General features: G+C 36.4%; 1 protein-coding gene across 7 annotated transcripts in view; it reads left to right on the top strand.

Annotated features, from left to right (window-relative positions):
• Positions 1 to 22809, top strand: part of Rgs7 (regulator of G protein signaling 7) — a 440139-nt gene that overhangs the window by 238097 nt on the left and 179233 nt on the right. The gene's annotated exons all lie outside the window — the stretch shown is intronic.

Genomic DNA, 22809 nt, shown 5'->3' with positions numbered 1-22809 from the left:
TAATCCAAACCCTGAACAAGACTGGTGATGCGTTTTTCAGAGGAGAATACAGAGTCAGTATTTATGGGAATGGAACCTCCACTCCGTATTCACCCTGAGCCCAGTTATGGAGTATCTGCTGAGACTACAGCTTTAGGGTTCAGTAGTAATGTCTCATTCCTTCAATTTCTATTTTTATTTTTGCTTCTTTCGCATACCAGTAGTAACTGCTACACGTGATCAAAATTGGGAAAATACACAGAAGAGTCATAAAAGTAAAGGATTAGTGTGAAGATCTGTCTACCCCAGGCTTATTTACTGCAGTCAAATACAAAAAGCATCAAAAGATGTTCATGCTTTGAATTACTATGGAAGGCTGAATTTCTGTGTGGAGGTTGTATAACAGACTATAGAACATCAATGCATATCTTAAAACAGTGGAGGGATCAGTAGAATCCTTCTCAGTCCATTATTTTATGGAGTAGTGTTGATAACAATGGAGAGAGGTGGTACTATACTCAGTTACCCTTAAGAAACAAAGGTAGCATATTTACCAATATACTACAGTTTTTAACATGTTAGTGTCATTGTGAACCTCTAGACCAGGACTATATGTATAGTGTGTCCTAAAGTTAGTTCCCAAAGAATTCTTTTTAAGAGCTTTTAGGCTAGAGGCTAAGGGATTTAATGAACACACTTCTTGAAATATCACCTTAGTATTTATAGGTGAGCAAAAGTTTTAAGGAAAATCTGGACTTTAGTTGTTTATTTTTCTCTTCAGAAAGAACTTCAAAATATTAGCAGCCTCAAGAGACAATTTAGTAAGTGCAGATTCTAGTGAAACAACTTTAGTTTTAGGTCATTTATTTTGATATTGCTCCCAGATGAAATGCTCTAATTCTTCAAAACTATTAAATTCCATCCAGATATTTGAGAAATTTGCAATTCTTTCACCTGACTCACTCTGGTAAAGTTTTCAAGTAAGTTGATGTTGGTTAGAAATCATGTGGGAGTAAGGCTAAATAAAAACTAAATGAAGGTTCAGTAAAGCTTGGAGTGTTTCTCTACTCAATGGTTGAGGTTATAATAAGACAATATGAAACAAAGACAGATGGGAATCAGTCAGCTGAAAAATTTACCATCATAGTTAAATGACTTTAGTTATGAATTGTCATACAGATACCTGTTTTCATTGGATATATATTTATAAACATGCAGCATAAAAAATGCATTGGTCACTTTTGGAGAGATGGAAAAATCCTTTATAGCATTCTCCTACCCCTCACAGAGGAAAACTTTGAAATAAAGTGTTATGATGCCAATGATGCAGGTTGACATTTGTTCAGTGACTGACAGGCATGCAGGTGATTATTGACGGAAGAGCAAAAATAGTGACTGAGCAAAATTGCCTTACTGGGATGTCATAAATGGGCTGTGGGTCTTGAATGTTGGACAGAGTCAAGCATGGGAACTGGAACTAAGTTCACCTCTTGGGTGATACAGATGCAGCATAAGGCAGAAAGTGAAGGTTTGTTTCAGCAATTTATAGAAAATAAGGAGCAACAGATGATGGTGCAGGTCAGCAGGATGTCCTGGGGGATCTAACCCAAGGTGATGCATGCCTCCCACCAGTGGTCCTTTACCTCGCCCAGTTTCCCAATGATTGGCCTGGTTAATTTGTCCCTGAGAGCTTAGTTTAGGCACCATTCTCTCTGAAATGCCTTCTCTTTACCTGTCTTATATCCTTACCTGTTTCTTTTGATTTAGTTATCTTCTTGTATACTCACATAGCATCCTACCTATATTTCTGTCTTAGCATTTATTAGGAATAGGATGAGACTTAGAGAGCTCCTTCATTAGGGAGCACAAAACTATTATGTAACACATATCATAAATATAATAAAATTAGAATAATGTTAAGTAGTGATATACAACTCTGAACTTGTTCACTGGTAATTTTTTTGTTTCTTTTTTTAATCAATTATGTAAAACTTTTCTGATTTTTTTTTCCTCAGTGTCCTTAGTCCCCTACTATCCTGTGCTTAGGTTGACTGTTGCCCAACAAAGCTGTGACATTTCTTTACTTAAATAACTCATTTGACCTATTATTTTCACCAATATAAAGTCATCTCTTAAATAAAAGAGTATGACTCATTCATTTTTCTACTCTACAAGTTTATCAATATATGTTTGTTGAATTAGATATCACTGAACTTTGGTAGGAAACAAATATGTCAGTAGCACTAAATCCAGGTTATCAATCCATAGACCTCAGGAACATCTGAATTTCTGTATTAATAGGAAAATTGGGCAAGGGAGTGGAAGTAGAATAGAAAGAGAAAGGAATCACTCCATTTCATAAAGATGCATAGAAAGAGGCAGATAATAAGGTGCATATTTGGGTTCAATATCAGAATTAGAAACTTAACAAATATGATTTAAGAAGTCGTAGGGCTAAGCTTCATGTCTACAAATTCCACACTACTCCCCACTCCTAATTTACAATAGATTGATCCTGAAACCAGGGCACTAGAAACAAGGTTGAAAATATTGGTTTATCTTAATTGAGTTTTTCCCATTATTATTCTTTCATAAGTTCAACAGTAGTCTCCTGTATGTCAAGCACAATTGATGCAAAAGACCAAAAATGTTAACACCAGCATAATCTATAACAGAGTGGCCTTTGAAGATTAGGAGTGAATACAGCTGTCAAAAAAGCACAGGCTGCTCAAAGCTGAAGTCACCCCTGTTTTTCATTGGAAATGGGTTTGGCATTTGTTGTCACTGGTTGGTACCTGTACTGCTAGCTATTGTTAGATATTTTGAATAAAACTCTTATCATTTTTTACCATAAATAATTTAAATAAAATTAGAACACAGATTTCTTAAATACCACCCTGTTCCATATGTAGCAAATAGAATACAAGGGATGAAACCAAGGACAGAACATTGTAGTAATTCAGAGGAGAGTACAGCTGCTGACGTAGATTGGGGAAGTGCCAGCAAGGATGGAGAGCCATGGAAGGATTTGAGAATTACTTGGTATGATTGACTGCCAACATGATGAGAGTGGGAAAAGTTAAAACTATTGTCAAATTTTTGGCTTAGACTATTGAGTGGATGGGTCTTTACACACACATACACACAAAAAAATACAAGAACTAACATGCCTGTGTAAAGATGATCAGTTTAGTTTTGCACACGTTGAGCTTAATATATAAGACACTATCCAGACGGTAATTGGGATGAGTTTGCTGTGAAATAGGAGACACAGGTCCATTGAATCGTGGACCTTGAGTGAAGATTCAAAGGTAACACTCTCAGGCCTGCTGGATATTCATGCAGTCCCTTATATAGGCAAATGTATAGCCCAGACATCACTAATTTCACAAAAAATGAGAAAAAAAACCAGAAAACAGAAACAAAGCTTTTGTAAATATGAAGGGACGGGAGAAGAAGTGGGGAGGAAATTGGGGAAAAAATAAGAATCAGAGTATATCATGTACCGGTCTAGTTCCATATATTGAGTGTGATCATTATGTGAGTCTAAACTGTACCAGTACACTTAGTTAATGATTAAAAAACCAACCCTCCCAAGCCCCCAAATTTAATTTCTAACATTGCTATGTAATTAAGTTCCCTGGGAGAGAATGTGGTTGTGGAATACAAAGTAGCTATAGTGACACCTGTGGAATACAGACGCGGGATTCATCTTCAGATATTAGTTATCCATCTGCAGAATGTAGATTTTTTATTTGGATACGTAAATGCTAATTAATCAATTCTACACATGTATCATATGATTTTTAAAGTAAGTTATTTTAAGTAAGTTATTTTTATGTATTACTATACCAGGTTTGAAGCTCATGAGAAATATCTTGGCTGAAGGTAATGGATTTAAAAATCTCTAGCATATGGATGGTAGATCAAAGCCAAGGGAGGAAGTAAGATCTTCAGAGGAAAGTGTGTAAACTGAGAAGGGCAAGGCATATGACAGAACCTCAGGAGATACTAGTGTGATTGGTATAGGCAGGGGAAGTGGATTCTAAAATGAATACTAAGTATAGCACCCTGAACAGCAAGAGATGTCAGGACAGTACTTGTCATCCAATTCATGGGGAATGAAGACTTTACAAAAGAGGGATAGAAGTAAACAACAATAGTCTCAGGAGGTGTGATCAGTGTCTATGAGAAATGTCTTTTGAGGTCGGTCAGTCACTTTGGCAGGAGCAGCTTCGGTGACATTAATGGAAATGAGAACCACACTGCAGTAAATTGAGGAGTAAGTAAAGAAAAATGTGTGCAGAAGGAGCTGGCTCCTTCCAAAATATTCAGAACCTGAACCCCCAACTTTCAGAAAAGAGTTTAGATGCCGTCTGTTTCATAACGGTTACCTGAATCCATCTTGACCCTGACCAGTATTAAGTTAGCTTTCACACTTGCTACATGCAAGGCACTGAGCCTGCTGTCCTAGATTGTTCAAAGCCTGGTGAAATCTCTGTACATAAACAGCTCCAGTCAACTGGAAGAATGGAATGAGTATACAGATAGACTAGCTTAAGATTTAGGGATTCACACCTTAAGTTTACTCTTAGATATGGACAGAATGCAAATCCTGTATTACGACAGGTGGTGAGACTGTGACCTCTGGAGTTAAGCTATATAGGTTTAAGTCATCTCCACCACTCACTATCTTTAATTTTCTCAGTACATAATAATACCACCTACTTCATAAGGTTTGCATGAGGACTGAAGACTAACTTAAAATAATATTTGAAATGCAGTAAGTCCCACTGAGTAGAAGTTTTAACCCAAACTGGCTCTCTTACAGCACAGATGAGAAAACTAAGGATCCAGGAGTTTAAATAGCTTGTTCAGAAATTTCAGCTAGTTTAAGGTGAGAACTGAGACCAGGACGCTGTGATTGAACTTCTTGTCCTGTTTTTTCTGTTTCTAGCAAACTGTATTCCATTCACTTCCTATGAAAATTCAGAGAAAGCAATGTGCATACAGTACATGTACTACATAATTCTCAGTTGGGCTAAGAAAGTTATGTTGTGTCTATACTAATGGTAGGCAAATCTGTAATGACACAGAAAATCACTATGTTGAAATGAAATTACTATGGGTTATTCTATAGGTCATACATAGAACGGTGAGGAGAAGAAAAGTGGAATCTATTAAGTTGCTTGGTCTGAATTTTAAATATATGGCTTTATTTATGTATGCTTTTGTGCAATTTTAATAATGTTTGCCCTGAAAGAAGCTATTGTGTACTAAGTGACTATTCAATAATAACTATTTATTCCTTCTATATAATGAAAGGAGAAGCCAAACCCCAAAACTATTTAATGTGCCAAAATGAATGGCCTCTTGGACTGAACACAAAGCCAAAGAGAGGAATTTTGAGCACTAATTCTGCTGCTTCTACTTTTCTAAATGGGACCCCAAGAAGAGAGACCACAGATCTCCCCAGTTGTGTCTCCTCAGAGAGGAAGTATGTCTTTAAGTTGCTTTATTTGTTAAATACTTACAGACACCTATTTATGATAAACATTTTTGGTGTGAATTGAATGTACAGTTGTAAACAGACCGATGTAGCCCTTGAACTCATGGGGGTTTATATTCTAATAGACTGAAGCAGAAAACAAAGACATGGACAGATGAGCAAAAGAAAATGAATGAGGGGACATGATGCAGCAGAAGAAGAGTCTTAAAAAGGTGCTGACACACTCAGGGCGGAGGCTAGTGGAACGAGGCTGCTTTACATCGGGATGCTTACTAGGTGGTAATACTTGAATAAAGGTATGACTAGTAGTGTGAAAGAACTATCCATATGAAAAGTGTAAAGCTAAGTCATTCCATGTGCTCATCGGCTCACATGTGAGGCTTTGCAGAGGTGGTCAAATCTAAGGTATGTGATAATGAGATGAAGGGTGTGTGATACTAAATCAGTCCACAGATTAGCTTAGCAAATTCAAAGGGTGGATGATGGGAAGGCCCATGCTGGGTGTGGGTGGCACCATCCAGAGGCATGTAGCCTGGATGGGATAATAGCCAGAGGGAGGCTTGCCACTTCCATTTACTACTTCCTGCCTTCTGCCTCCCACAATGTGGACTATTTCTCCTCTGCAATGTCTGTCTGCCATGCCACCCTACTTTGAAGCCAGCCAACTGTGGACTGAAACCTCTACAAAGTGTGAGCCAAAATAGACCTTTCTTCCTTTAATGTGTGGGTGTCAGATATTTTGTCTCAGTAATGAGAAAAATAATTAAAACAATAAATATATTGTAGCAGGCATAATCTTGCTTGGTGAAGTTTAGAATGAGCATTAATAACATAGTAAGGTAAATAAAGAATGTATTGGTATAAAATAAGATTGAAGAGAAAATGGGCCAGATTCTATAATCTTTTTTTTGTTTTTGTTTTTGTTTCTATAAACTTTTTTTGTTTTGTTTTATCACAATTCATGAAAAATTATATTTTGTGTTACAAATAAATACATATAACCTAATGTGATATTGTCATTTAGAGTGAGAGATATGTTTTGACCTTTATTTGTTTCTTGGCCCATAATTCCCCAAGCTTTTGGAATCTTCAAGGTGGTAAATGTCCTTTTGTAAACTAAGGAGATGACTTATGGCTGGGGCCTCCTGGAAGCCTCTGGATGTGGGATGGTGCTGGGGAAACACTTAGGGGCAAATAGCTTCTGTGTAGCAGAACATGTGGTGGTTGCTGTCAGGTGGAGCACTCAAGAGAGGGTTCGGAGACTCAGTGCCTCTTCCCACTTGACTTGTCCTATGTAAACTTTACCACTGGAAGTTCATCTGTACCCTTTTAGTATCACCTATAAGTAAATGAGCAAATGTAGTATTTCCCTAGGTGTTAGGAAAGGCTGTAGCAAATACATAACAGGATTACATTATGTCTAAATACATCTTTCTACCTATTTTCATATATCAATATTCTCTGCAAAAAAAACAAAAGCAACCAACAGGCCGGACTGTGATTCAGTGGTGGAGCACATACTTAGCATGCAGGAAACTCTATATTTAATACCAGGACTGCAAATAGATTAAAGGAAGGAAAGAATGGAAAGGGGAGGGAAATGAGAGAGAGACAGAGAGAGAAAAAGACAGAGAGAGAGAGAGAGAGAATCCACACAATGAAATAAATTCAAGCTTTCAGCATCCCCAGAGAAAAATTTGGTTTTCTTTTAGGGAATAGCTACTACTTTAACACTTCTTCTTAGAAATTACTAAGGATGATACTGTGTTTATTGGAAGATACCTAAAATGAAATCAACTCAACAAATTTTAAAGTAGATACTTTCCAACCTTCACATAACATATCAGAGGAAGAAGTGAATTTTGCTGCTCATTTAAATTTACAAAATCAAACCAAGACATGCTGCATACCAGAGAGAAAGTAATAAAGGGCTTAGAGGGAGCAGAATACATAGTACAAATGCATGACTCCACATTTGGGCTCCTTTTTCCCATATCGCTGGCCATGACACTGCAACAGCAGGAAATACCTCCCCCGCCTTCCTCTTTGGCCAATTTCACATTCATTTCTTCTGATCCATGTCAAATATTTCTTTCCCTGGAAACTTTCTGTACTTTAACCCTACTTCTGTTTCCTTCTCAACGATGATCGTTGAGTGCCCTTCTTTTGGGCTTCTCTCACACACTTTGATCTCAGACGTCACACATTGTGTTAATATTTTATATGTCTATTTTCCCTTAGAAACTGTAAGATTTTTAAAGGCAGTGTTATAGCCTGGATCTGAAATGTCCTTGAAAGTCCCGTGTATTAAAGGCTTCATCTCCAGCTTGGTGCTCATGGCAGGTGGTGGAAAATTTAAGAGGTGAGAAATCTCCTAGTCATTAGATGTTTGTCCTTGAAGAGGTTTGTGGGACCGTGCCCTCTCTTCTCTCTTTCTGCTTATCAGCTGCCGTGGTGTGAAGAGCTCCCTTTGCCACCCTCATCCTGGTTCTGATTTGCTGCCTTATCTTAGGTCCAAAGCAGTGAAACTTTTGGGAATTAAGAGCTAAAATAAACCTTTCTTTTTAAATTGATTATCTCAGATAATTTTGCTACAGGAACAAAGCTAACTAACACAGAAGGTATCAATGTTTTCTTATATTTTTTATTCCTAACATCTAATTCAAACCCTGTTGCTTGTTAGGTTCTTGGAGAAAGATCAACTTATTTGAATCAGGGGTAGTCATGCCTGACCTGCAGACTATGCTTAGGGGAGGCATTCACATCCTGGAGAACCTTAGCAGTGAGACTTCCTTTTAAAGTCTCAGTATGGGATTGTAGAGGCTGGATTTGAAGACTAAAGTCTTCCACTGAATGTGTATGGTAAGGGGGTGAATTATTTAACCTTTCCATATTCCCGTTTCCTGTGAAGTGAGGTACCATTAATAGTAGTATTTATTGAATAGGGAAATTTTAAGGGCAGAATAAGATGACACATGTCAAGTGCTTGGTATAAGTGTGTGAAACGCTTAGTGTATGTTAGTTGTCACCTGTCATTCAGCAAGCAAAGGTGAGCACTGTGTTCTCCACCTTTTGTATTTGCGTGTGACTTATGTAATTCATTTAGTTTCCTTCTTTAAATTCTTTCTGCTCTTCCAAACCATGCATGATGTATATTAGGAGAAAATGGAGAGAGAAGGAAAGGAAGGAAAGACAGGAAGATGAGAAAGGAGAAGAGAAGAGAGAAGAGAGGAGAGAAAGGAGAGAAAAGTTAGTTAGAAGCAAATGGCAAAGGATGTGGTTGAATTCTTTCATTTCCCTCTCTTTCTTTCTCCGGTATCCCTTTCAGCATACCTAGAGGGTGCAATTAGAGCTTCTGGCACAGCGTCTAAAGGAGTGAGCACAGCCAAATCACAGCTGATTGTAACCTGTAGTAGATAGAAAAATGACATCACCATTTCCTAATCCTGGGAACCAATGACTGAGGGAACCCTCTGACCTGGCAGACACACACTAACTTTTCTTAGGATGAAAACCTTCAGGAATTTAAAACATTCTGTCTACAAATAAGGTAAAGACTTAAGAAACATAAAAAACTTTTATCTACAGATGTATACCATTAAGATAGAGACCATTCAAGTTAACCTCTGGGGAGAATTAAGCTGTACCCATGGCACTCAGGTACCATGACTACAAAAATCATTAGGGTGCTGTCTTATTCTTGAGTATGCCACTTATGTGTGGATAATTTCAAAAATGTGGTCAATACTAAGACAAAATTATGCATAGGGTATGATATGTACCCAAAGGAATTGGCACCACCCAAGTAGTCAGGGAAATCTTCTTAGAGGGAATGACTTCAGCTAAGCTTTTCAAGAGCTAAAACTTTTATTTATCACTTAGTATTTTACAGTATCATTAGTATTTTTAGTCAGTAATTACTGTTTCTGGAAAATCTTTTTACATTTTTCCCTTTTAAAGCCCAAAGCTCCTTAAGCATCTTCCTGCGGTGAATTCTAAATATTCAATGAATGGGTTTGAAGGCACTCATACTGCCACACCTTGCCTGTAATAGCAAGATTATTATTCACTGTGCAAATAAAGAATGGCAAGATAACCACTAAGAAGCTATTATTAAAAATAAAACACTTTAAAAGTAATGTTTTCTGAAATATCCATATGGATACTAAAAAGGATAACATGATATTTTCTTCCTTCAAAGGGCTTATATAACTTTTAAGAGAGAGACATGCAAGAAGCTAAACATAATACAAAAGGTGCCTAAGGATCTCCAGGTATTATTTCACAAGTGATCTCATCAGTCTGTTGGATGTAGTACATTTCCCATATTGACAGTAATATTAATAGTATATCATTTTGTAGGCCAGCCCACAAAGGCAGCTTAAAAATGTAGCACCAATAATCCTGAGCGGTAATAATTTCAAAGTCCAACTTTGAGCCTGAGTGAATTGTAAGCCTGTGGACTTCAATGCATGTCTGGAGCATGGCAGACTTAGAGTCAGGAAGAAAGAAATTCCTATAAAATGTGCATTGGAGGTTGTTGATCTGTAGGATGACACCAAATGGGAAAAAGCCCTATTTACAGGAAAATTGATGTCAGATGAAAAAATTCAAGAGAGGGAAAATGGCGAGTCAGTAGAGCACTGAGAATTTAAGCATTCAGAAGTATGTAGCCCTAAAATATACTGTGTGGATTCCACTGTTACAAGATTGAAAAAAAGGTTGATTTTAGAACACATTTCAAAAGGCATTATTCTTCAGGAATGAGAAAAAGTTTAGACACTGGTTGATGACATGAGGAATTTAGTAAAATTTAGTGAATATTACTCGGATTCAAGGAATGGAAAGTGAAATAAAAATGCAATTGTGATAGTTGTAAAGGATGTTAGCCATATTAAAGAAATGAAAAGTAATTGTCTTTGCAGAAATGAAAAAGTCTTTCAACTCAAAGTAAAAAAAAAAAAAAAAAAATCAGTGCTCTAGAGTTGAATCACTGATGGGGAGAGGAAGACTGAGAAAACCAGCCAGAATTTAGAGGGAAAGAGGAGTTTAAAACAGTTACACATGGCTGCAGCCGCCCCAGGGGAAGAACCACCTGCATCTCCTGAGATCCACACCATGTTAGAACTTAGGACACTGGGAAACCAAGCAACCAGCTCTCCTCCCTGGTAAGCGGCTGTGTGTGGCAGGCTGCAGCCCCTACAGGGGGAGAACCATCAGAGTGTCCCGAGATCCACAACGTGTTGGAACTTAGGGCACTGGGAAACTAAGCAACCAGCCTGCCTCCTTGCTAAGCAATACTGAGCCTACCGGTGCATGGGCTGAGAGTCAAACATCCCACTTCCCCTGTCCCCTGTTAGGAAATGGGAACCAGAGATCTGAGCATCTCTTGGGAGGCTGACCATATGCAATATAGCAAATAAGGGGGATTTCCTTCTACCGTCTCTTTGAAGGCAAATGTTTTTACTACTGTTTTGCTTTGTTCTGATTAATGGTACTGCTCTATTCAATATTCTGTTTTGATAATTTCTATAATGTTCTGTATTTCATTTTATTTTGCTATACGTGATTGAAAGAACAGCTATTGTGATGATAACAAGGTACACTGTGATACCTATTGCTGTTACCCTGGTAACCTGCTGTGAAGTTCTGTAGCAATTTCACTACACTGTCTCAGTTGGCTTTGTTCTGTCTTGTTCTGTTGTATTCTACTACCCTCAAAATAATAATAAAAAAGAAATTAGTAGGGGTTAATATATTGTATATTGTCTTCAAAGTAGTTGCTCAGATTACAAGGTATAAGCATGAAAAATTAATCAACCAATATAAGCACATGAAATGGTTTTTATTCTCACAGTTATAGTAAGTCTGCTCTGGAAAAAGTAATTAATGAGAACAATGAATATTTGTTTATAAAAAGTAAGTTTATTTTTGTTAAAAGTAAAATTTTATTGTCTTCACAGTAGCTGCTCATGTTATGATATAGGCATCAGTAAAATAAACTTTAAAAATGTTAAAAAATTAAAAATCTAAAATTGTTTCAAAAATAAGTGAATGAAATAAAATTTTGTTCTGTATGAGATACAGTAAAAATAGTTACACATAAGAATAATTAATATCTTGAGCATTTCTTTTCTGTAAAGAAGTGCTATAAATTGTTTCCTTGTAAATTATGTTATAAGAGAAAAGGTTATAGATGTGGAGACAATAAATTAATATCAAGTATGGAACGTTGTTACACCTAAAATAATAGCAGCACTGAAAAGCTCAAAATTATTTTGTAGAAATAAATTCTCCACCAGTCTATAGAGCAACATGATTCAGGATGTTCCTGGCATGTGTGTTTTAAGTAAGTAATATCAAGGCAGTGGTGATATGACATTTAAATGTAAATATCTACAAATATATCTATAACTGTACATGCAGAAGAATATATTATAAAGGTAAAAATTAGTCTGATTTCTGACTTCCTACTCAGAGTCACTGTGTTCCAAAGACAGTGCAGTGACATGTACAAAATTTGAGGCAAAATAGTACAACTGAAGTATTGTATAATCACTTAAACTGTTGCCTAAATAAAAATAAAATAGAAATACATCATTAAATAATGAAAGATTCAAAACCTCTCAAAGATTCAGAAAATATAAGAGATAAATCCTAAATAACTTACTGCTAATTTTAAAAACTCATTTACAGAATGAATGGACTAGTAATGAACGTTAGAATCATTTGAACATGTAATTGTTCAGAATATCCATCAGAAATAATTGGCTTCACAAAAGAAAGCAAATATTATATTATATAATTGAAAGTAACGATCACTTCATTATGATAAAGGTTATAATAAAATGGAGATTGGAGGAAATAAGTGATTCTTGATCTTTTATATGTTTTATCTATATTGTTTTAGGTCTAAATTTAATGTATTAAGGAATTTCTTAAAATACACTACTTAAACTTAGCAAAATAACAGTAAAATTAAAAAGAAACATAAAAGCTTTATAAGAGGAAAAATTTACAAAGCATATAACAAGAATAGAAATTAAAATAAATTATAAGAAGCCTAGATACAAATAAATCTGATAAAGTTTTATTTGGGATAATGCTTACACAAATATTGTGGAGGCATTTTCTTTTTTGTGTTTTCTTTTGTGAATGATGGATTTTTAGCAGAGTTTTGCTTCTTCATAGTCTTTTTTTGTATGACCTGCATTTTCTACAGCAAGCATAAAATATCTTTGTGAACATTTACACATATGGATTGTATATGACCATACTTACCAAGCCCCCACATGTATGACAGGATTTACTTGGAAAATAACTGCAGGTTTCACCGTTTTCCTCCTAACTTCCATTGGGAAAGACTCATCTTTTCGGTTAATTTAGGAATAGCAGGTGTGCCATTGTGATGTCTTGGACCCTATGGTTAGTCAGGGATGTCTTAACTCCTCCCTCACTTTGTAAGACATCCCACAGATATTTATAGACAGCTCACCATGGTTCAGTATTTGACAGGTCCTAGGGACACAACAAATGAGATATACTTTCAATCCTCAATAAGTTTAAATTCTAGATGAGCAATTTGTTCTCAAAGGGTGTTGTCATCTCTTCTTTCACCAAAGAGAGTGTTAAGTTCATGGCCAGGATCTTTGTTAATGAGATTTAAGTCTGGTTTTTGGTCTAATGCCTGACATATATTTTACTCAGCTTTTTGTTACTGTTACTAATATCTGACATGAATCACCTGATAGAGAAACAAGGTTTACTTAGGCTCATAGTTTTGGAGACACTATCGACAATTCAGCAGACACTGCTTTTAGCATGTGATAGGGGAGGGGGGCACATTATATAACAGTCATATAAAATAAAATAGTAAAATCGTTCACCTCATGTCTGAAATGCCAACGAATAGAAGAGGAAGAGCCTGGGTCCCACTGTCCACCTTTAAGGACAGACACTACTCCCCACCCCCAGGATCCCCTGCCCAGAGGCCAGAAGACTTCCCACTGGGCCTTATCTCACAGTTTCTACCACCTCCCAGCAGCACCAAGCTAGGGACTAAGCCTTTGACACAGGAGCCTGTGGTTAACACTGTACATGTAAACCAGAGGAGAGGGTTTATCCCTGCAAATGACTTCTGCATGACATATTGAGGAAAGTGAAAATCTGGGATTTGAAGGAATAACATCTTTGCTGCTAGACAGACAACTGTGGCTGAAACTTAGTGAAATAGTAAAACTTACTTCCCAGTAATATTTCACAATTCAGAGGAATTCATAAAACTAAAAATTTAAAACAATAAAAACAATGCACTGCTTATCAATATTTCAAAAGTATTTCTATTTCCTAAAGTTTTTTTCTTTCAGTTTACTTTCAAAAGTAATATCCATAATAATACTTATCTTCAAAAACATGTTTTCTGATTGGCTCATAGTTTACTCAGTGTTATGGTTTATGTCTGGGCAGCCCCTCAAGCCTCATGCAGTCATAGAGGCAGCTGACTCTAGCATTTATGATTGGTTTGTTGTCTAGTGCTGGGATTGGCAGTGTGAGTGCTGCACTCACCCAGGGATGGAGCCAGCACAGAATATAAGGGAGAGAAGGAAGCATGTTTTTTCCTCTCTTTTGCCCTGTTCGCCCTTGCCATGAACAACTGCCCCTGTGCCATGCCACTCTGCCTTGGACCCAGCTGAGTATGGACTGTAACCTCCAAAAATTGTGAGATAAATAAGCCTTTCCTTTGCTAATTTTGGGTGTCAGGTATTTTGTCCCAGCAATGAGAGAAAAGTAACTAAGACCCTCAGATTAATAAGTCTTAGCACAATCTTATATCTGTATGAACTTTATTTAATTCAATAATACGCATAAAGAGAAATACACTTCTTGGTACCTGATTTTATGGGTGAGTCACATATTTTTATGGATGAGTCATATATTAAACAGAACAAGGAAGATTTATAATAGAGAAAGAAGACTTCTGAGAACAGGAAAAGTATTTTTTAAAGTAAAGTAAAAGTGTGAGTCTATGCACTTTTCCACAATCATCTACATATGTCAAGCTGCATATAAAAGAGCCTAGTAAAAATGCCATTCTGTAGGAAAAGCTGTTCATTAAGCACCTGTGCCTGTGCATGTCAAATATATTTAGAAGCACATTTGTCAAAATCAATAAAACTCTTCGAAAATGAATCTAGTTCAGTGACTCTTTGCTTTTCCTTGTAGCTCTATCTCATCACAATTTAGTTGGAAGTTTGCTAATGAATGGATTTTATATATAGCAAACACTGAAAAGCTAAGAATAGTCAAAAGGAGGTGTGGTCACCTTGGTTTCTCTTCGCAGTTTTCCTGTAGAGGCAAATTGTTTTAATGCATCCACATTACTCATCTGTGTCCTTCCTAGAATATCATCACAGTGGAGTTTAGGGCAGTACTCTAGTTTGGATCTTAAGTGTCCCTTCCCCTCATGTGTTAAAGGCTTTTTTTTCAGACTGAGGCTTTTGGAAGGTGGTGGAAATTTGAGAGGCAGAGCCTACTGGGAGGGCTTCAGGTCATTGGAGGTGTGTCTTTGAAGCAACAGTGGGACCCTAGTCCCTTTCTTTTCATTCTAGCTACAAGTGGAGCTGCTTTTCACTGCCACAGCCCCCACCATGATGTGCTAACCCAGGCCTAAAGAAATTAACCAAATACAGGCTGAAGCCTCTATAACTAAACCAAAATAAACCTTTTTATTTTTATAAATTGATTATCCCAGCCATGTATTATAGTAATGGAAAGTTAAGTAAACACATTAAAAGACAGAGCAGTTGGGCCCTTGAATTCTTTAGATTCAGCCTCATTAAAGAGAAGTTTGGCTGTACTTTTAGGGTAATGCCCTAGCAGTAAAGGTCCTGTTGTGTTATTGTATAACACAGTAAGAATTTATTTATTGCACATGTATATTCTCAGGCAGGTTTTCCTGATTAGTAGTCAACTCAGCTCCAAATGGTTATGCATGCATTAAACATCTGATTTCTCTGCCATCAGATAGCTTTATGTTAGCATTGGGCCAAAAGAGGAAAGAGCATGAAGGATCGCGTGCAGACTTCACAAGGCTAGAGGCAGCATGTGTTACTTGTTTCAAAGGTTGGGAGCTCAGTTGCAAGGTGACAAGTGATTGCAAAAGATTATGAGAAATCTTATCTCACTGCATGCCCAGGAAAAGGTCGAAATGAGTTCTGTGATCAACTAACCAGTTGCTCCTACAGTCTACTTCCTGGTTTCCAGATAATCTGTTCTTTCCCTTCTCTTATGTAAGATAGTGCATGACAAAGGTAATCCAGATTTCATTGTACCAGTGTGTCTATGGAGGAGTAGGTATCTTCCAGTGATGCTCAGCCATCTGTCAGAACTCGGTATGACTCCCGTGGACTAATTATGAACAGAAAAACAAGTTAGTTATTCTCTCCTTGCAGTGCACAATCTCAGCCTCACTTTGTAATTCCACAGCAGCACATGGATAAGCACATGATCAAATTCCATTAGGAAAAGTGAAGAATAGAAGGTAGACAGCATTCCCTGACCCAAAGCTTCTTGTTGGGTGTATATTGGAAATTCCCTAACCTTACAAGTAGGGGGAGTATGTTGATTAGATTCTGATCTATAGATATATTCCTTTGTCACTCATTCTTTATGGTGATATCAGAAGTGGATATGCATTACCATCCCTCTTTGACTTTCATTGCTTATCTTTTCCTGGTTTAGACTTGAGGTTCTGAATGTTGTCTAAGGGTTCAAGAATTAAAATCTTTAAAATTGAGGTCTGACCGGGCATAGTGACATGTTTCTTTAGTCCTAGATATTCAAAGATTGAGGAAAAAGGATCATTTGAGCTGAGGACTTCTGGGCCAGAGCCTGGGCAACACATGAAGACCCACCTCTTAATAACAAAATTGGGCTCAAAACTTTTCTGGAAGCACAGTTATTTCAAGGAATTGGGAGTTTCTAATGTTTATTTCTTCATTTATTTTCATAGGTCAGAAATTACATAACAAGTTTTCAAAATATAATTGTCAAATCTGCTTTCTGCCTTTGGTGCAGTGCGTCTATCTCCCTCTCCCTCCTCTTCTCCCTCTCGCTCTCCCTTTTTCTCTATTTGTCTGTCTGTCTCTCATTTCTTTTTTGAGATAGGGTCTTGCTAGATAGTCCATGCTGGCTTGAACTCAGGCAAGTCCTCCTGCCACAGCCTCCTGAGTGCTGGAATTACAGGTATGGGTTCCCTTGCCTGGCTCCTTCTTCTCTTTCTCAGCTTAATTGTGGATACAGTGTTGCGTTGTAAAAATGCAAACTTTTGCAGGAAGGTCTCTGTAAATTTGAATCACTTATTTCAACTGAAATATCTTTATACTCAAAGATGTTTTTCAGTCTTACCTTTTGCTACATATAAGCAGTCTGGATTTTCTAATACTACAGCATACTTGTGGCAACCTTAATTGCTTAGACAATTGCAGAATCTTGGCTTAAAATGCTCTTATTTTAAATTTATTTGAATTGTGACAACTCTGAGACAATCAATAGTGACAAGTACACACTCATATTCTAACTTTCTTCCATCTTATTTACCTAAACTTTCAGGCCAAAGGAACATTTAGTTGGTTTTCCGAGTTGTGAAGATATCAGATTTACCAAATGTTTTATCTATAAATAACATAAATTGTTTTCTTTTCAGCCTCTGATACATGTTTTTTAGCTGCATACCCCATGACTACCAAGCCAATTTAAGGCTTTTGCTGGAGCAGTATTTCCTTTTGAGATACTATTTTCTTCTAATAGCTGCATGATGAGATTAACCTTCAAACTGTAGTGAATTTTTATGATAGCTTATGTTTTGTTCATGTAAAGTCTTAAATGTATCCCTAGTTGTGATTCAGTAACTCAAGGTTTTTTCTATCATTTGTGTGCGCACACATGTGTGTGCTCTCAACACAAGTACATGCCTCCCATGTTCTCCACACTTGTCAGTGGAGTATAACGGGAAGATGCCTGGCAGCTCACATGTGGAAAGTCTTTATGCACCAGGACTGGAAATTTCTAGTTACCCTATATTAGCTAGCGCTATGTCACCTCAGCAGAGCCAATTGCAGTAATACCTGGGCATAAGTGGCTTATGTAGCCAAGAAGAACTACTCTAGCTAGTTTTACTACAGAGTGCTTAGGTCATCAATCTGATTCCTATTTATAATTATACCTAGTTTTCAAAAGATTCAATAAATTGCTTATCTTATAATTTAACTAGCTTCTTTGGGAAATTCTGTTGGCTGCTCAGACACCAATGGACAAAGACATTTTAGAATGAGAAGTTTACTAATTTTGTAAACACAAGATTTAGTTAGACCTTGACACTCTTGCATATTTTGAGTGTAGTGTTAGAGCAGACAACAACCATAGATGTAGCAAGCACACATTACAGCAAAGCTATTTTCTAGATGATAACACTTCTTTGTGTCATCTAAATGGTAACAAATCTGTTGCAAATAAAAGTATATTGTATAAATATCCAGTAGCACAATTATCTTGTATTTGTTTTTCTTTCAGTGTGCTAAAGACTATCTCTTAGGTTTGTATCGCAAATAGTACAAAGCTTGTATTTAGCTTGCCCTTTACTTTTTAAATATGTATCTGCTATTTATCTGTTTATTTATGATGATATGGAGAAGGTAACAAATATACACTTTGTACAGGCTGAAGGAGTGCCCTGCCACTGAGCTAAGTCCCCAGACTACCTTCACTTTCTGGGAATTTTAAAGACGTAATTTGACATAGTGGCTGAAGATAGTTTGTTGACCTCTTTAAAAATATATTCAAAGATATGTTTGAATTAAAAAATGAGATTTACACTTAAAAATATTATACCCTCAGATATTATCATTGTAGTTTTTCCCTTGTGTTCCCCCTAAAGAAAACATTTATTAAGCATTTGCTAGGAAATTAATGGGCTGGATAGCAAAGAACATAAAAAAAGATAATTTTCATCTGTACTATAAGGTGGAGCAATTTTTCCATTAAAGAACGTCACAGAGGAAGAGAAAATCTCATTGGATAAAAAGATAATTGTAATCTGTTTAGGAGAAGAGGATATTTTAACAGCAATTTTAAAGAAAACTATATTTAAAGAGTTAATTCATATTAGGAGGTTCAAATAATGACAGGCATAGAATAAGCATTCTGTAAATGTTTGCTATGGTTGTGATGGCAGAGACAGTGATGGTGGCATGGGTGGTGAGTAAACATGGTGGCAGTGATAATAATCATGGTGAGTGAATGGGGATGATATTAGGGGTCCACTGAAACAGTGGGAACGATGGTGCCAGAGATGGTGGCAGTGGTAGTGTTGGTGTTATTAGAGACTGGCTAATTCAATTTGGCCATAACTTTAGTAAAATATTTTACAGCACTCTTGAGTGCTCAGTCACTCTGAGACGCAGTAAGAAAGCAGACTACATAATTTTTTAAGTGTTTTTTTAGCCGTACTTCACTTCTGACAATCTTCATAATTATCCCAGTTGGAAATGTTTCCTTCTCTAAATTCCTATGGATGCTTCTTTGAAACGATCTCAGAATTCTTCGTGGTTTTTTTAACCCCCTCATCTGATCATTGTTCTCGAGTGCTAAAGGTAGATTGGATTTGGCAGAAAGTCTAAGTCTTTGTTTTGTTCCCTATTTTAATGAGCTGTCTAGCCAGAAATCTTTAGGGATGAACATACACATTCCCTTTTGCATCATTTTCTTAATTTCAGAACGAGTATTGATCACCCGACCCGATCCTTGTATTCTGTGACCAAACAGATGCTGTGTGTTCTTGGTGTTTTCGCTGCCTGCCACCAGTCACCACCTCAGACAAGGATTTTTCTTTTCTTATAGTATCCTGAGACTTGCTTCCCAGTTTGCTGTGCTGTGAGTCCACAGCATAAACACTCTACAACTCCTCCTTTTCACTAGGTTCTTTCTTGAAAAAGAATTCATTCTGCCAGGATTTTCGTTAATACTGAGCATCAGAAGAGCTGAGTGGTAAGGAATGGGTAACTACCCCTGTGTTCCTAAATGGGTGTTGTTTCCTGCTTTCTTAACCATTTTCCATCCGTATAAAATGTTTATGAAGCAATCTATCATTCTGTTTGTTGTAATTATTTGCACAGTTGTGATTTGGGTCTCTTAATTCTCTGTATGCCCTCAATACATTCTATTTGAATTGACTAAATCATAACCTCATTTACCCCTCATGCATGACATAGTATAAGATGTTTACAAACAAGAGCTAATTATGGAACTACTTATTTTCTGTTATGTAACCAGCACACTTTTACAGCAAGATGCATTGTTATTCACTCTTTCCAAGGAGTATTTATTGTTTCCTTTTGAAATGTTTTTCAACTCTCTCGTCAAGTAAACTTTTCACTTTTAATTTATCAGTGCAAGGACCATAGTATTGTAACAACCTGTTCCATAACTAATTTCTAGGCATCTTTTTTAATTAGGTGCTTGGTACCAGATAGTTTTCTGTCTTCCCCTGCCCCATGATACTTGGTAATTACTGTAACGTCAGTATAGATAGTTACATAAACCTTGGTAAGGATCTAAAGATGCTGTTTCAAATTCATATAATGGCTTGATACGTCAAAGCTATTTGGGGAAATATAAGCATATGAATGTTACTATTTTTTACAAACATGCAGATTAGGTTATAAAAAGAGTTATAATTCAAGGTGGAATGACACCAATATCTGAATTTGTGTCTTAATTTCTGTTGCATTCCTTGATTTTTTGTCATAAAAATTATAATGGTGCTTCGATACTTATTGACAGACATTAAACATGAATTCAAATGTTGCATGATTTAATATTTCCCATATCAGGTATATATAGTGATTCTTCACAGGAAGAGTTCCTTGGTCATATAATTATGGGATATGCTGTATATTATATTTTCTTTTTTTGAGTTTCACAATATGTATTAACATTTAAGGCTACAATAAGTTCTATAACAAAGATCCTTCCAAAATAATTTTTAACTTAGCACTTCTCAGCATATTTTGCAATTAATCTCTCTCTCTCTCTCTCTCTCTCTCTCTCTCTCTCTCTCTCTCTCTCTTTCTCTGCAAACAGTTTAGAAAGCACTTTGGAATTGTATGCTGTAAATTAAGAATTCCCCAAAAGTTTGAGTATGAACCAATAAAATTAAATAATGTATTAGGGGACTGTCATAGTGCTGTTGATCTTATTTTGCCAAATAAAGACATGAATAGAAAAGTATAATCTATTATCACCATAATCTATTAAAAGAAAGGGAATTTCATCACCAAAACAACAAACGATTCAAAAGAGCAGTTAAAAACAAAAGGAAAAGAAAGTAACCATATTTTAAATTTTTTAAAAAGTAACAATATCTTACATTTTAATATAAATTTATTTCATTTTAGAAAAATGAGAATTTCATCATGAACATGTAATACATATTCATTATTTTTATGAGACATTCCTTCCCCTTTCACTTGATATCAGAAGTTGCACTTTTCATTGGAAGAATCCATTTAGTATGACTTGTTCAGAGATGTCATGGGGCAAGGGTGCTCCTCCTGCTCCTCGGTCAAGGAAAGAGTGTCTATTGGGCTGGCCCACGTGAACCTGCCATTCAGCCTTGGATGTCCAGCTCCATCATTACTACCAGGCGGGGGGGATTTTTTGGATGGTTAATTTTTAATGTGACTTTGCCTGCTATTTAGAGAATGGCTTAAGGAATAAGATTGGGGTTTCTCAGAGAATCATTATGTAACGCAGGGAGAAAAGTAATCATGGCTTAGACTGAGGTAGTGACAGAGAAGATGAGAATGAATCAAGTTTTGAGATTCCTTTAGTCACAGAACCAACAGGACTTGTAGATGAGGGCAGCAGTGAAGAGACAGATCCAGAAGACTCCAGGTTTTGGTCTGAGTAATTGAATGAGAGATGGAGCCATCTAATGAGTTTGTGAAGGAAGGTGTGTGCATGTGCGAATGTAGGTACGATTGCTTTTTGTATTAATGGGAGACTTGTTCCAGAACCCCGTATGGATACCAAAATTTGAAGATGCTCAAATACCTTATATAAAATGACATCATATTTGCATATAACCTATGTACATCCTCCTACATATTTTAAATCATCTGTAGATTGCTTACGTTAATACAATGCAAATGCTACGCAAATTGTTCCAATATTGGATTGTTTAGATAATAATAAAAAGACGTTTATGTTCAGTACAGTTGCAGTTTTCATCTTGGTATTTCCTATTTGCAGTTTGTCAAATACACAGATGTGGAACTCAAAGATGCAGAAGGCTATCTATTTATCTATCCATCTGTAATATGAAATACATTTGTACCTGTGAAATTTACGTGTGCATATATTTAGACACAACATTAGACTAACCTAATTTGATGCCATACTCTGTGGGAGAGTAGAAATCTAAGTTCATCAGTGTTGTTCGATGCGCCTGTTGTATCTCAACACATCATGGTTGATGTAAAAGAAGAAACCACTCCTGTGGTAATTATGGCATTACCCTAACGGAGCAAGAGGTGTCTACGCCTAACTTACTTCTTTAACTTGCCAAGCATTAGTGATAAATGGTAACCTAAGAAAAGTAATCTTTACTCTCAGAATAATAATTTAATTGAGTAATTTTAGACAAACAGAAGCCATAACATTGAGTTAGGCATCACTGCAGGAAGCATTCAAGAGAAGCTACAGACCCATCACTGATACAAAAGAACTGTATGTTGTTGGTGCCTACTCATGTCACATCTTTCCACAAGCAACCATATTTGCAAAGGGAGAATGTCACCAAATGAAATGTAATAAATGAAAAGCCCAAACTAATACAGCTCCTATTTGTATTATTTCAGATCATACAGCAATCATTTCTATAAAGTCCATTTGTGTATCAGTGGTTTGAAATCTAGAGCTTAGAGACAAGCTGTCAGCAAGAGTATGTTATCTCCTTTAGGGGAAATTATTCAATTTAGCAATAAACAGATGAGCACATTGGGAAAGCTGATAATAAATAAAATCCTGAGAAGCCAGGTAATTGTATAATCATGGCACTTATTTTTGTTCAGATGTTGTAACCTTCTTCTTGAAGACTTAGGATATTAAAATTTATTATTTTTCACATGCATTACACTCAGAATATTCTGTTCAGATGGCAGCAACAGGTTCTTTATCAGTTTTCAAGGTATGTGTTAACTCATTTCCAAAATGTTGGGCATATCAACAAAGTCGTCTTAGTCACGGTTCTAAAACCCCATATC

Source organism: Cavia porcellus, unplaced genomic scaffold (genome assembly GCF_034190915.1).
Source record: "Cavia porcellus strain 051 isolate PalLab524CR breed Dunkin Hartley unplaced genomic scaffold, mCavPor4.1 scaffold_29, whole genome shotgun sequence".
NCBI classification, from domain to species: Eukaryota; Metazoa; Chordata; class Mammalia; order Rodentia; family Caviidae; genus Cavia; species Cavia porcellus.
The sequence above is the reverse complement of the archived record's forward strand: the minus strand, read 5'-3'. Positions and strand labels throughout refer to the sequence as shown.